Source organism: Orcinus orca, chromosome 13 (genome assembly GCF_937001465.1).
Source record: "Orcinus orca chromosome 13, mOrcOrc1.1, whole genome shotgun sequence".
Classification (NCBI taxonomy): domain Eukaryota; kingdom Metazoa; phylum Chordata; class Mammalia; order Artiodactyla; family Delphinidae; genus Orcinus; species Orcinus orca.
This window is the reverse complement of record NC_064571.1, coordinates 35,857,167-35,870,733: the sequence shown is the minus strand read 5'-3', so window position 1 is coordinate 35,870,733 and position 13,567 is coordinate 35,857,167. Positions and strand designations below refer to the sequence as shown.

The 13,567-nt window shown below is 37.8% G+C and overlaps 1 long non-coding RNA gene across 1 annotated transcript; it reads left to right on the top strand.

The window, feature by feature from the left end:
* The first annotated feature begins 4,570 nt into the window (after positions 1-4,570).
* LOC125960924 (uncharacterized) lies at positions 4,571-12,301 on the top strand. Its single transcript, XR_007471112.1, has 3 exons — positions 4,571-4,597; positions 9,836-9,885; positions 12,196-12,301. It is a non-coding gene; the product is annotated as an uncharacterized LOC125960924 (long non-coding RNA).
* Positions 12,302-13,567: the final 1,266 nt, after the last annotated feature.

Below are 13,567 nucleotides of genomic sequence, written 5' to 3'. Positions count from 1 at the left end.
TATGGTCAACTTATTTTTGAAAAAGGAGGCAGGAATACACAGTGGAGAAAAGACAGCCTCTTTACTAGTGGTGGCAGGAAAACTGGACAGCTACATGTAAAAGAATGAAATTAGAACACTCCCTAATACCATACACAAAAATAAACTCAAAATGGATTAAACACCTAAATGTAAGGTCAGACACTATAAAACTCTTAGAGGAAAACATAGGCAGAAAACTCTATGACATAAGTTACAGCAAGATCCTTTTTGACCCACCTCCTAGAGTAAGGGAAATAAAAACAAAAATAAACAAACGGGACCTAATGAAACTTCAAAGCTTTTGCACAGCAAAGGAAACTATAAACAAGACAAAAAGACAACCCTCAGAATGGGAGAAAATATTTGCAAACCAATCAACGGACAAAGGATTAATCTCCAAAATATATAAACAATTCATGCAGCTCAATATTAAAAAAACAAACAACCCAATCAAAAAATGGGCAGAAGACCTAAAGACACATCTCTCCAAAGAAGATGTACGGATGGCCAAGAGGCACATGAAAAGCTGCTCAACATCACTAATTATTAGAGAAATACAAATCAAAACTACAATGAGATATCACCTCACGCCAGTTAGAATGGGCATCATCAGAAAATCCACAAACAACAAATGCTGGAGAGGGTATGGAGAAATGGCAACCCTCTTGCACTTTTGGTGGGAATGTAAATTGTTCAGCCACTATGGAGAACAGTATGGAGTTTCCTTCAAAAACTACAAATAGAATTACCATATGACCCAGCAATCCCACTACTGGGAATATACCCAGAGAAAACCATAATTCAAAAAGACACATGCACCCCAATGTTCATTGCAGCACTATTTACAATAGCCAGGTCATGGAAGCAACTTAAATGCCCATCAGCAGATGAAGGGATAAAGAAGATGTGGTACATATGTACAATGGAGTATTACTTAGCCATAAAAATGAATGAAATTGGGTCATTTGTAGAGACGTGGATGGACCTAGAGACTGCCATACAGAGTGAAGTAAGTCAGAAAGAGAAAAACAGATATAGCATATTAATGCCTATATGTGCAATCTAGAAACATGGTAGAGATGAACTGCTTTGCAAGGCAGAAATAGAGACACAGATATAGAGGACAAACGTATGGACACAAAGGGGGGAAGGGGAGGGTGGTGGTGGGATGAACTGGGAGATTGGGATTGACATATATACATTAATATGTATAAAATAGGTAACTAATAAGAACCTTTTAATAAAATTTAAAAAAATAAAATAATTTTTTTAAAAATGGGAGGGGGGTAAATAAATGTATACTGATACAAAGTTATTATATTATACTTGAAGCAGTATAATATTAATCCAAGGTAGACTGATAACTTAAGAATACACATTTAATTTCTGGAGGAATCATTTAAAAAACTGAAACAAAGATGTATAGCCGGAAGAAGACAGAAAAGGAGGAACAAAGGAATAAGGAACAGATAGAAGTAATAGGTAAAAACAGCAAGATGATAAACTCAGACATATGAACAATTATAATACATGTAGATAAAATATACATTGCCATTAATAAGTACATTTGGCCCTTGAACAACATGGGTTTGAGCTGCGTGTGTCCGCTTATAAGTGGATTTGTTTTCAATAAATATATTGGAAAATATTTTGGAGATTTGTGACAGTTTGAAAACATCTTGCAAACTGAGTAGCCTAGAAATATCAACAACCAAAAAAAAAAAAAAAAAGAAGAAAAAGGTATGTCATGAATTTGTAAAATATACATAGATACTAGTGTAGTTTATCATTTACTACCATCAAATATACACAAGTCTATTATAAAATGTTAAAATTTATCAAAACTTATGCACACACTTACAGACCATACATGGTGCTATTCATAGTTGAGAGAAACGTAAAGAAACATAAAGAAGTGGCATTAAATAATAACTGCATAAAATTAACTATAGTATATATGGTACTACTGCAATAATTCCATAGCCACCTCCTGGTGCTATTGTGGTGACCTCAAGTATTTTGAGAATCTTAATACTTAAAACATGTGTGATGCTAATCATCTCTGAGAGAGCATTTTGTCTCTCCGGTAAATTGCCTTTCACAGTAAAAGGTGATCTCTCACAGTTCTCATGTATTTTTTTTCATGTTTAGTGCAATACCATAAACCTTGAAATAATACCATGGGACCCATACTAGGTGCTACTAGTGATGCTAGAAGTTCTCCCAAAAAGCAGAGAAAAGTCATGATATTACATGAAAAAGTTACATTGTTTGATATGCACCGTATAGATTGAGGTCTGTGGCTGCAGTTTCCCACCATTTCAAGATAAATGAATCCAGCCTAAGGATCACTATGAAAAAAGCAAAGGAAATGCGTGAAGCTGTTGCTGCAGCTATGCTAGCAGGCTCAAACACCTTACACTTTTTGCAAAATACCTTTTTATCTCATAATGAAAATGCAGCTTTTATGTGGGTGCAGAATTGCCATAAAAAAGGCATACCTGTAGACTCTAATATGATTCAAGAAAAAGTGAAGTCATTATATGACAACTTAAAGCACAAGGTGAAGGATCTAAAGCTGGAGAATTTAATGCCAGCAAAGGATGGTTTGATAATTTTAGAAAGAGGCTTGACTTAAAACGTGTCAAGATAACAAGAGAAGTAGCTTCTGCTCACCAAGAGACAGCAGACAAATTCCCAGACACAATTAAGAGAATCATTGAGGAGAAAGGATATTTACCTGAATGGGTTTTTAATGCAGACAAGTGTGCCATACTCTGGGGAATTCCCTGGTGGACCAGCGGTAGGACATTGTGCTTTCACTGGGCCTGGGTTCGATCCCTGTCTGGGAACTAAGAAGCCGCATAGCGTGGCCAAGAAAAAAAAAATTACCGACTCGAAAAAAACATGCCACAAAGGACATTTATTAGTAAGGAAGATAAGGGAGCACCAGCATTTAAGTCAATAAGGGATAGGTTAACTATGGTTTTGTGCAAATGCAGTTGCGTTTATGATCAGGACTGCCCTTATCTATAAAGCTGCTAACTCCTGAGCCTTGAAGGGAAAAGATAAACACCAACTGCCAGTCCTTTGGTTGCACAACAAGAAGGCCTGGACAGGGCTTTCCAGGTGGCACAGTGGTTGAGAGTCTGCCTGCCGATGCAGGGGACGCGGGTTCGTGCCCCGGTCCGGGAAGATCCCACGTGTCGCAGAGCGGCTGGGCCCGTGAGCCATGGCCACTGAGCCTGCGCGTCCGGAGCCTGTGCTCTGCAACGGGAGAGGCCACAACAGTGAAAGGCCCACGTACCGCAAAAAAAAAAAAAAAAAAAAAGAAGGCCTGGACAACAAGAAAACCCTTTTTTTTTGATTGGTTCCATTGATGCTTTGTCCCTGAAGTCAGGAAGTACCTTTCCAGTAAGTGATTGCCTTTTAAATTTCTTTTGATATTGAACAATACCTCTGGCCACCCAGAGCCCCATGAGTTCAACACCAAAGTCATCAAAGTGGTCTACTTGCTCCCCCAAAATAGTCTTTAATTCAGCCTCTAGATCACTGGGTCATAAGGACCTTTAAAGCTCATTACACACAGCACTCTGTGGAAAGGATTGTCAATCTATGGAAGAGAACCCCGACAACGAGAATGTCATGAAAGTCTGGAAGGATTACACTATTGGTGATACCATTGTTGGTTGTTATACAAAAAGCCATGTAAGCCATCAAGCCTCAAACAATAAATTTTTGCTGGAGAAAACCATGGCCAGATGTTGTGCATGACTTTACAGGATTTCAGACAGAGCCAAACAAGGAAATCATGAGACTGTGGATATGGCAAAAAAGGTTTGGGGGCAGGGGGTGAAGGGTTTCAAGATATGGACCTTGGAGAAATCTAAGCGCTAACAGACACCACACCAGAGGAATTAACAGAACATGACTTGGTGGAGAAGAGTGCTTCCAAACCAGGGCCAGATGATGAGGAAGAAGACATAGAAGCAGTGCCAGAAAACAAGTTGACATTAGATAATCTGGCAGAACAAGTCTCATTCGAGATTGCTTTTGACTGATCTTACGACATGGACACTTCTATGATACGGGCAATGAAACTAAAGCAAATGGTGGAAGAAGGATTGGTATCATATAGACACATTTTTAGAGAACTGAAAAAGCAAAAGGGTCAGACAGAAATTACAATGTATCTCCATAAATTAACATTGAGTGTGCCTGCCTCTCTTGCCTCCCCTTCCATCTCCACCACCTCCTCCGCCTCTGGCACCCCTGAGACAGCAAGACCAACCCCTCCTCTTCCGTCTCTTCCCCAGCCTACTCAACGGGACGACGAGGATGAAGACCTTTATGATGATCCCCTGCCTCTTAATGAGTAATAAATAATCATTATGACATACAAGTAACAAACTTATCTGTTGTGTGTGTGAGTGTCTTCATGTGAAATGTAATAACTATATGGCAAGAACTACATGAGGTGCTTTTGTGTCATCATCACCACCTAAGTACTCATTGTTAGAACATCATGTGCAAGACTTGTATTGAAATGGATAGCCTATCTTTACCTAGGTATAAGGTGAGTGATATTAAATATAAAGTTGATGATGTGTTACTTTTCTTACTGTTTTATAACTTTGTTTTCAAAGAATTACATTACCGTACAGTATGCCTCTCTCTCTCGTAATTGGAGAAACTGCATATCAGCCTATCATCACAGGCAAATGGTTTTAAAAAATATAACAATATTTCTGATACTTTATTATGAATATGACTGTAATACTACATACCATAAAAATGTTATAACAATTCATTCATTAGTGTTAGCCTAGGCTACCATGAGGCAATCATATTGCTTACACTAGGCTACCATAAAGCAATCATATTGTTGCTTCTTCGTTATCCATGCATGAATTGTTATACCTGTAAAAAGATATGAATTTCTTTTTCACAGTTTCTTATTTTTCATGTCTAGTGTTAATAATACATATAACATCTACAGTGTTTCGTATCCTGTAAGACAGTACTGATATAGATACTGAAGATAATTCATCTTGTAAACAGATGATGTAAACTTACATTATTGATAAATACAGTACAGTACTGTAAATGTTTTTTCTCTTCCTTATGATTGCTTAATATTTTCTTTTCTCTAACTTACTTTATTGTAAGATTGCAGTATGTAATACTTACAGAAAATATGTGCTAATAGATGGTTTATGTTATCAGTAAGACTTCCGGTTAACAGTGGGCTGAGTTCAGGGACTTCCCAGGTGGTCCAGTGGTTAAGACTCCATGCTTCCACTGCAGGGGGAATGGGTTCGACCCCTGGTCAGGGAAAAAGATCCCGCATGCCACGTGGCCAAAAACAAACAAACAAGTAAACGAACGAACAGTAGGCTGAGTTTTGGTGGGTGAAAAGTGATACACAGATTTTTGATTGCATGGGGAGTTGGCGCCCCTAACCCCTGCATTGTTCAAGAGTCAACTGTATAAATTTTTAAGCTGGATAAAAGTGCAAACCTCAACCTTATGCTGTCTGAAAGAAATGCACTTCAAATACAACAATACAAAAAGTTTTAAGTAAAAGGATAAGAATTATCTATCATGCAAATACTAATCACAAAAAAGCTGGGGTGACTATATCAATATCAGACAAAGTAGATTTCAGAAAAAGAAATACTATCAAATACAAAAAGGTATATTTAATAACGATAAATGGGTTAATTCATCAGGAAGCCATAGACAAGCATGCCCCTTTTAATAAAGCTTCAAACTGTGAAAGTCAGAAATTGACAGACCTTAAGCAACAAATAGATAAATCCACAATTGTAGTTGGGGAGTTTAACACTCCTCTATCAATATTTGATAGAATAGGTAGAAAAATCATCTTTAAGGGTATAGAAGACCTGTACAACACTATGAACCTATTTGACCTAATTGATATTGATAGAACACTACCACCAATAATTGCAGAATCCACATTCTTCCCAAGTATAAATGGAGCCATCAACAGAACAGATCACATGCTGGGCTAAAAAATGTCTCAATAAATTTCAAAGAATTAACTCCACAAGAAGTACATTCTCTGACTACAATGTAATTAAATTAGATGTAGATAAAAATAAGATATCTGAAATACTCCCACATATTTGAAAATTAATAAACTTACTTCTAGATAAACCATAGACCAAAAAGGAAGCCATAGGAAAAATTATAACATATTTTAATCTGAATAATAACAATTGAACACATTAATGTCTGGAGGAATACTGAGGGAAAGTTATAGCTTTAAATGCTTATATGAGAAAAGAAAAATAACTTTCATATCAATGACCTAAGCTTCTCATGTAAAAAGAAGAGCATATTAAACCAAAAAGTATTTTAAAAGAGGTATTAAATAGATAAAAGGAGAAATTAATGACATAGAAAGCAGACAAATAATGGCAAAAATCAACAAAGTCAAAATTTAGATTCTTAAAGGATCAACAAAGTTGATATATAACTAGTCAAAAGTAAAATAAGATAAGTAGAATAAAATAAAAAATAGAGAAAACAAATTACTGATTTCAAGAATGACAAAAGGAACATTGCCACAGATCTTACAGACATTAAAGAAATAATTAGGAAATACTAAGAAAAATGTTTGCCAATGAATAGAGCCAACTTAGATGACATGGTCAAATTTCTTAAAAATACAGTTTATGAAAACTGGCTCAAATTTGATTTGTCCCATTTCCATTAAAGAAATTGCATTTGAAATTAAAAACCTTTCTACAGAGAAAACACCAGGCCAAGATGGCTTAATTACTAAGTACAATCAAACATGTAAATAAGAAATAATACCAAACTCCCTAAACTTTTCAAAAAATGAAGGGGGGAGAACAATTCCAAATTTATTTTATGAACCCAGGATAAACCTGATACCAAAGGATGATAAGAACATTACAAAAAAAAAAAAAAAACCGCAGGATAATATTTCTCAGGAACAGAGATGAAAAAATATTTTTGAACTACTAGCAAAATATATTCCATAATATATAAAAAGGATAATATATCCTGACCAAATGGGGTTTATACCAGGAACGCAAGGTTGGCTTAACCTTCAAAAATTAGTCAGTGTAATTTACCATATTAATAGCGTAAAGTAGAAAAACATATGTTAATCTCAATAGATGTAGAAAAAGTTTTTGACAAGATTGAATGCCCATTCATTATAATAACTCTTGAAAACAAGGACTAGAAGGAAACTTCCTCAGTATGATAAAGACTCTGTGTGGGGTGTGTGGGTGTGTGTGTGGGGGGGGGTGTGCACAGATACATACACATATTTAAAAACCAACCTACAGCTAGCATCATAATTATTGGTGAAACATTAAATATGTTTTCCATAAGAGAGAGAAAAAGAAGGTCTGTTCTCACCACGGCAAATAAATAAATAAATAAATATAAAAGACATTTACATTAAGAAAAAAGTAAAACTATCTTTTTCATAGATTACAAAATTATTTTTATGAAAGAAAATCAAAAGGAACTTCAAAAATCTTATAAAACTAAGAGAATTCAGCAGTGGCACAAGATACAAGGTCAATATGTGAAAATCAATTGTATTTGATTTATTGGCAGCAAATATTTAGAAAATGAAAGTACAATGCCATAGCCAACTGAGTTTTACAAAACATATGGAATTATTCAGGAATAAATTTAACAAATGGTGTGTGTAAGCTATTTACTTTGAAAGCTATAAACATTGCTGAAAACAATCAAAGTAGACCTCAGTGTCTTAAAATGAAAAAAAAAAAAACAAGTTATGGTATACATATATAACAGAATACTAAACAGTCGTAAAAAAGAATACATTTCTGCCACATGTCACAGCAGTAGACACAAGTTTAAAGAAGCCAGACACTAAAGCATCATGTGCATATATCCTTTTAATATAAAATTCAAAAAAGGCAAAATTAAATAATGGTGTTAGACATCATTAGAGGGGCTACCTTTGGGGGTTATGACTGGAATTAAGGCACAAGGGGGGCTTCTGTGTTTGCTGTTAATGTTCTGTATCTTGATCTTGAACACGATACACGGTGATATATCTAGTTACATCACTGTGTTCACTTTGTTAAAACCTCACGCGTATGTACACTTGAGATTTTTCTCACTGAAAGTATGTGTGTTATACCAAAACTAAAGAGTTTGAAAGAAAATGCCCAGATAGCTAGTGGGAAGTAGCCACACAGCACAGGGAGATCAGCTAGGTGGTTTGTGACCACCTAGAGGGGTGGGATAGGGAGGGTGGGAGGGAGGGAGACACAAAAGGGAAGAGATATGGGAACATACGTATATGTATAACTGAGTCACTTTGTTATAAAGCAGAAACTAACGCGCCATTGTAAAGCAATTATACTCCAATAAAGATGTTAAAAAAAAATGCCCTCTCCACAGCAGTATAATAAGAATACATCTACTTTTTATCCAGATATTTCATTGCAGTTATTAATGATCATATATAGCAACAGCAAAATCGGACCCTCTTGCTTTTGGTTCACATGATCTTTGTTCATTTATGCATTAATTGCTTTATTCAACAGGTATTTATTGATTGTCTCCTCTGGACCAGGCTCTGTTCTCATTGCCAAGATACATAAATGAATTAATCAGATGAACATCCTGGCCCTTGTGGAGCTTACATTCTAGTGGAGAAAGACAGGCGACAAGCACTAAACATACTAGATAAGCAATTGTTAGGCGTATTGGAAATAACAAAGAAAAGAGAATAGAGTCAAGTGAGGAGATCAGAGTGGGGGATGTGTGTGCACTGCTTGGAGGAGTGGTTGGCTTTAGTGACAAGGTGACACTGGAGCAAACACTTGAAGATGCTGAGGGAGAGTTAGTTAGGAGGTAAGTATGCCTGGAGGAGAATGAGTGAGAGAAAAGAAGCTAGAGAGGAAGCAAGAAGGTAGGTAATTCAGGGCCAAATCACATAAATTAATGGAAGGACTTTGACTTTTACTAGTTTTGAGCAGAAGTGACATGATCTGATTTAATATTTCAAGAAGACCATACTGGCTGCTGTGTCAGAAGCAGACTAGGGAGACCCATGTAGGAGCAGGCAAAGTGGCTGGGTGTGTATTGAAATATTCCAAGCGAGAAATGGTGACATAGAACAAGATGTGGAGGAGGGGTCAGATTCTGGATACACATGGAAGGATTTGCTCACAGATTTCATGTTGGCTTGGAGAGAAGAGATGTAAACAATGACTTCAAGGTTTTGTGACCTGGGAAACTGAAAGATCAATGGAGATGGGGAAGGCTACAAGTGGTGCATGTTTTAGGGTAAGATCAGTTCAGTTTTGGACAGAGACATCTATTGGACATCTCAGAGGAAACGTTAAGTAGGGAGCTGGGTATACATGTCTGGAGTTTAAGAGAGAGGTCTGGAATGAAGTTATAATTTGGGGGGAGTCACCAGCACAGACATAGTGTTTAAAACCTTGAAACTAGGAGAAATCCCTAAGGAAGTGAGTATAGGGAGAGGCAAGGAGCACGGATTAAACCCTGGGGTGCTCCACCGGTAAGAGGTCGGGGGTAACAGGAGAAACTAACAACAGAAATTGAGAAAGGTAGAGGGAAAACCTAGAAAGTGTTGTATTGGAAACCAAGCAAAGGAAGGTTCAAGGAAGAGGGAGTGACATCTGCATCAACTGAGTTCCTGAATGAGACCCAACGGCATCATTTTATCTGTCTATTTAACTCGGCCTCCATCTCCTTTCTTTAGCTGTTCTTTAGCTGTTCTCCTTTCTTCTCCCCTATCCAGGTACGAAGCACGGAGGTGAGCGGAACCATCTCAGCAGGGTGCTTCTAAAGGTGAGACACCAGCCAACCCAAGAAAATTTGGCCATCACAGGTAGCATCCCAGCCTTTAGAATTTATTGCAAAAATTTGGGTTCGTTTTTATGGAAAGCAAAAAACAAATAATTGATATATGTGAAGAGGTCATGCTACTGCCTTTTTAAGGCTACCCTGTGTGTGGTGTGAAAAAGAACAGAGAGCCTGCAAGGTCTTTCTTGGAGGAACCGAGATAGTGAGACTAAGTGGAAACATGCTCGCATACCCAGCGGACATTCTTGCTGAGCAGAGATTCCACTGGGGCTTGTTTACTACAGGCATCTGTCTCCTGCACTATCAGGAAATAGCATAAAACAAAACACCCTCTACTGTGTTCAAAGACATTTTCTACACAGCTTTGGATATGGCTTGAGAAGGATCTTTATGCCCCAGGTATGAACTTCATCTCACGAGGCAAAAAAACCCTGAAGCTGGGACCAAAAGGCATACTCTTACAGGGAACCATGAATTACAGGTGACCGTGGTCACGTTGTTGAGCTTTGGTGAATTCATGAGAGCAGAGTGGGCAGGATAGAGCAGGAGTGGTGCTGATTTGGAATTCCTTCCCAACCAGTGGGTTGTACTGGTATCTCAGAGCAGTGTGCTCAGTCCTGGGCACCACATAAAATGAGGGGCATTGACAAACTAGGACAGCTCCAGAGTACCATGACTGTGACAGCAATGAGTGAATGGAAACTCACATTGCTGGAGAACGATTGGAGGAGTAGTCATGAGTTCTTAAACTGGAATACACTAACCTGAACTAAGATGTATATTTTATAGCTAGATGCATGTGTGCATTTTCCTGATTCCCCACCCAAAAACTGTACCCCAAACAAAAGGGTACTCTATCTAACATGACATAGAGATGTTGACAGGATTTCCTAAATCATCTTCAGATATTAGGAAGCAGCACTGTACAAAAGGACTAGCCTTCCCTTGGGCAATGTGTTCTGGTACAGCAAGACAGACTTGGGTTCAAATGCTAGTTTCACCACTAATTACATGTCTTTTCACGCTGAATTTAATCTCTCTGGTCATCTGTTTCTTAGCCAAGACATGGTAATGTGCAACCTAAATGTGCATCAGCAGATGAATGGTAAAGATGTGGTACATGTATACAATGCAATACTACTCAGTCATAAAAAAGAATAAAATAATGCCATTTGCAGCAACATGGATGGACCTAGACATTATCATACTAAGTGAAGTAAGTCAGACAGAGAAAGACAAATATCATATGATATCACTTATATGTTGAATCTAAAATATGATACAAATGTACTTATTTACCCAACAGAAACAGACTCACAGACAGAAAACAAACTTATGATTACTAAAGAGGAAAGGGGGAGTGAAGGAGGGATAAATTAGGAGTATGGGATTAGCAGGTACAAACTATTACATATAAAATAGATAAACAACAAGGTCCTACTGTATAGCGCAGGGAACTATATTCAATATCCTGTAATAAACCATGATGGAAAAGAATATGAAAAAAGTATAGATATAGATATAATACTTTGCTGTACAGCAGAAACTAACACGGCATTGTAAATCAACTATACTTCAATAAAAAAGGGGAAAAAATGGAAATTAATACTCATCTTGAGAGGGTTCATAGGGAGTGAAGTGCTGTATTAGATACTTGGCCCTTTCTACATGGTAGCTAGTATTCCTAACCTGCATGACACCTGATACCCTAGTCAGGACGAGTGAGTAAAAGCCACAAAGAGAAAGATTTGAGCTCAAATTTTTTTCCAGCCTAATAACTTGAACTACTTTTTTGAACGGAATGAACCGCTCTGTGGAATTCCGAGCAACCGTCTCCAAGGCGCTCGTGTACAGACTAGATAGCCAAAGTTCTCAGAGACATTGTAAAACAATTACTGGTGCTGATGGGATTGAGGGTTGTTTAACTAAACAATCTCTGAGGCCTTTTCTCTAAAAGTGAAAATCTTGTAATTCTAGGCTTCAGCCTCTGCTGTGTGCCTCTTGTATCTCTGAAAAATGTTTCTGGCACTCCTCTGTGCCACTGATGACCCTAGAAATATTCTCAGGCTATCCTGAGGACTGAAGAGACCACGTGGAAGTGTTTTCTAAACCATAAAGCATCATCTACGTACGAGGGATTGTTTTCTGAATTTAGACTCAGCAGTCCATATAATCCCTTACAGTAGACCTTCGTTTTCCTCCTGCAAATCCATATCTCTTTTTTCAGTTAGAGAGAAAATTAGGAGCTTTCCAAGCACAGATAATCTCAATAGGGCTTGTTTTGCATATTCAAAGGGTTCAACTACATAAACTGAAGAGGTGGAAATCATGGCTGCCTGCTGTGTCTGATTCATCCAGAGGCTTTTTTTTTTTTTTTTTTTTTACTTTCTGCATCATTTAAATGGAAAATCTTTATAGTCCAATTGTATCAGGTGAGTGCCATGTTATTCTTCGATGCCTCAGATCCCTGTTCCACTCATGAGCTGGGACTGAATGCATAATTTAGATTCTATCGTAAAGAGGAACAAATAGCCCTGGAGAAAATAACCAGAAGAGAATTAAATTAGGGGAGTATTAGAGATGCAAGCCTGGGTGAATAGCTACTGATTCTTGTTGGATAATTTAGCAGACCAGCCACCTAGGAAAACACTTTGATTCTAACTATTTGTGTAACCGCTATATAAGCCAATAGCCAGGACCATGGCTGAGTGGTGTCCGTAATCTCAGCAGCCCAGGCCTGGAGTCACTCAGCTCCAACAGAGCCAAGCGACTGTGTGGTCTAGGCTTCGTTCCTCCAACTTCTGTGCCCTTCGATGTCTTTAGCTATAAAATGAAGATTGGAAGACATGAATTCAAGGCACTTCCAATCGTCAACATATTTTGCCTCCTGATAATAATACACATGGCTATTTCTATTCAGATTTATGGATTTGACCTGAGCTATCAAAACTTGTTAATCTAACCCCAGTGATAAACAGTCATGGAATATGGGTAGTTGCCTCCGGTGCCAAGCGTTGGGGACCTTATATAAGTCGGTGGCTCAGAAAGATAGTCCTTAGCAAAAAGGAGAGCTATCTATACGCGGACAGGTGAAGCTCCTGTACTTTCAGTCTGAAATCACTGATCTCCACTTGTTCTGGTCCCCAAGAAAAGTAGATGGATCAGTTGCACTCTTATAATCATATGTGCTCAGCCTGTATGATCATTATATGCTACAGTTTTGCTCTCAAGTCTCTCTTTGATTTATCAAAATGTCTGCTGGGTGGAAGGTGTGGAAATAGGGGGACATATAATACGATTTGCTCTGAGCTCTACATGTCCCAGAGATGGCTTCAAATACCCAACTCTTAGGGGCAGTCAATCTTAGAAACAGTTCTCTCTTTCTGCATTTCACTTACTACTTCTTGACATTACATTATACATTTGTTTGTTTATGTACATCTCACTAAGATGTTAACCTAAACTCCTTAAAGTTACGGATTTTATCTCTCTTATCCACCAATATATCCCCAGGACCTAGAAATTATACATAAAATGGTTGCAGTTTAGAGGATTATGGCATCCAGAGCCCTCTATCTCCTCCCTTCCTTTCCTCCATCCCCCAGGGACTCCATGGAATGCTAAAACTGCTCACAGGTGGTATCTTTTCCTTTCATAGAAGAGAAAA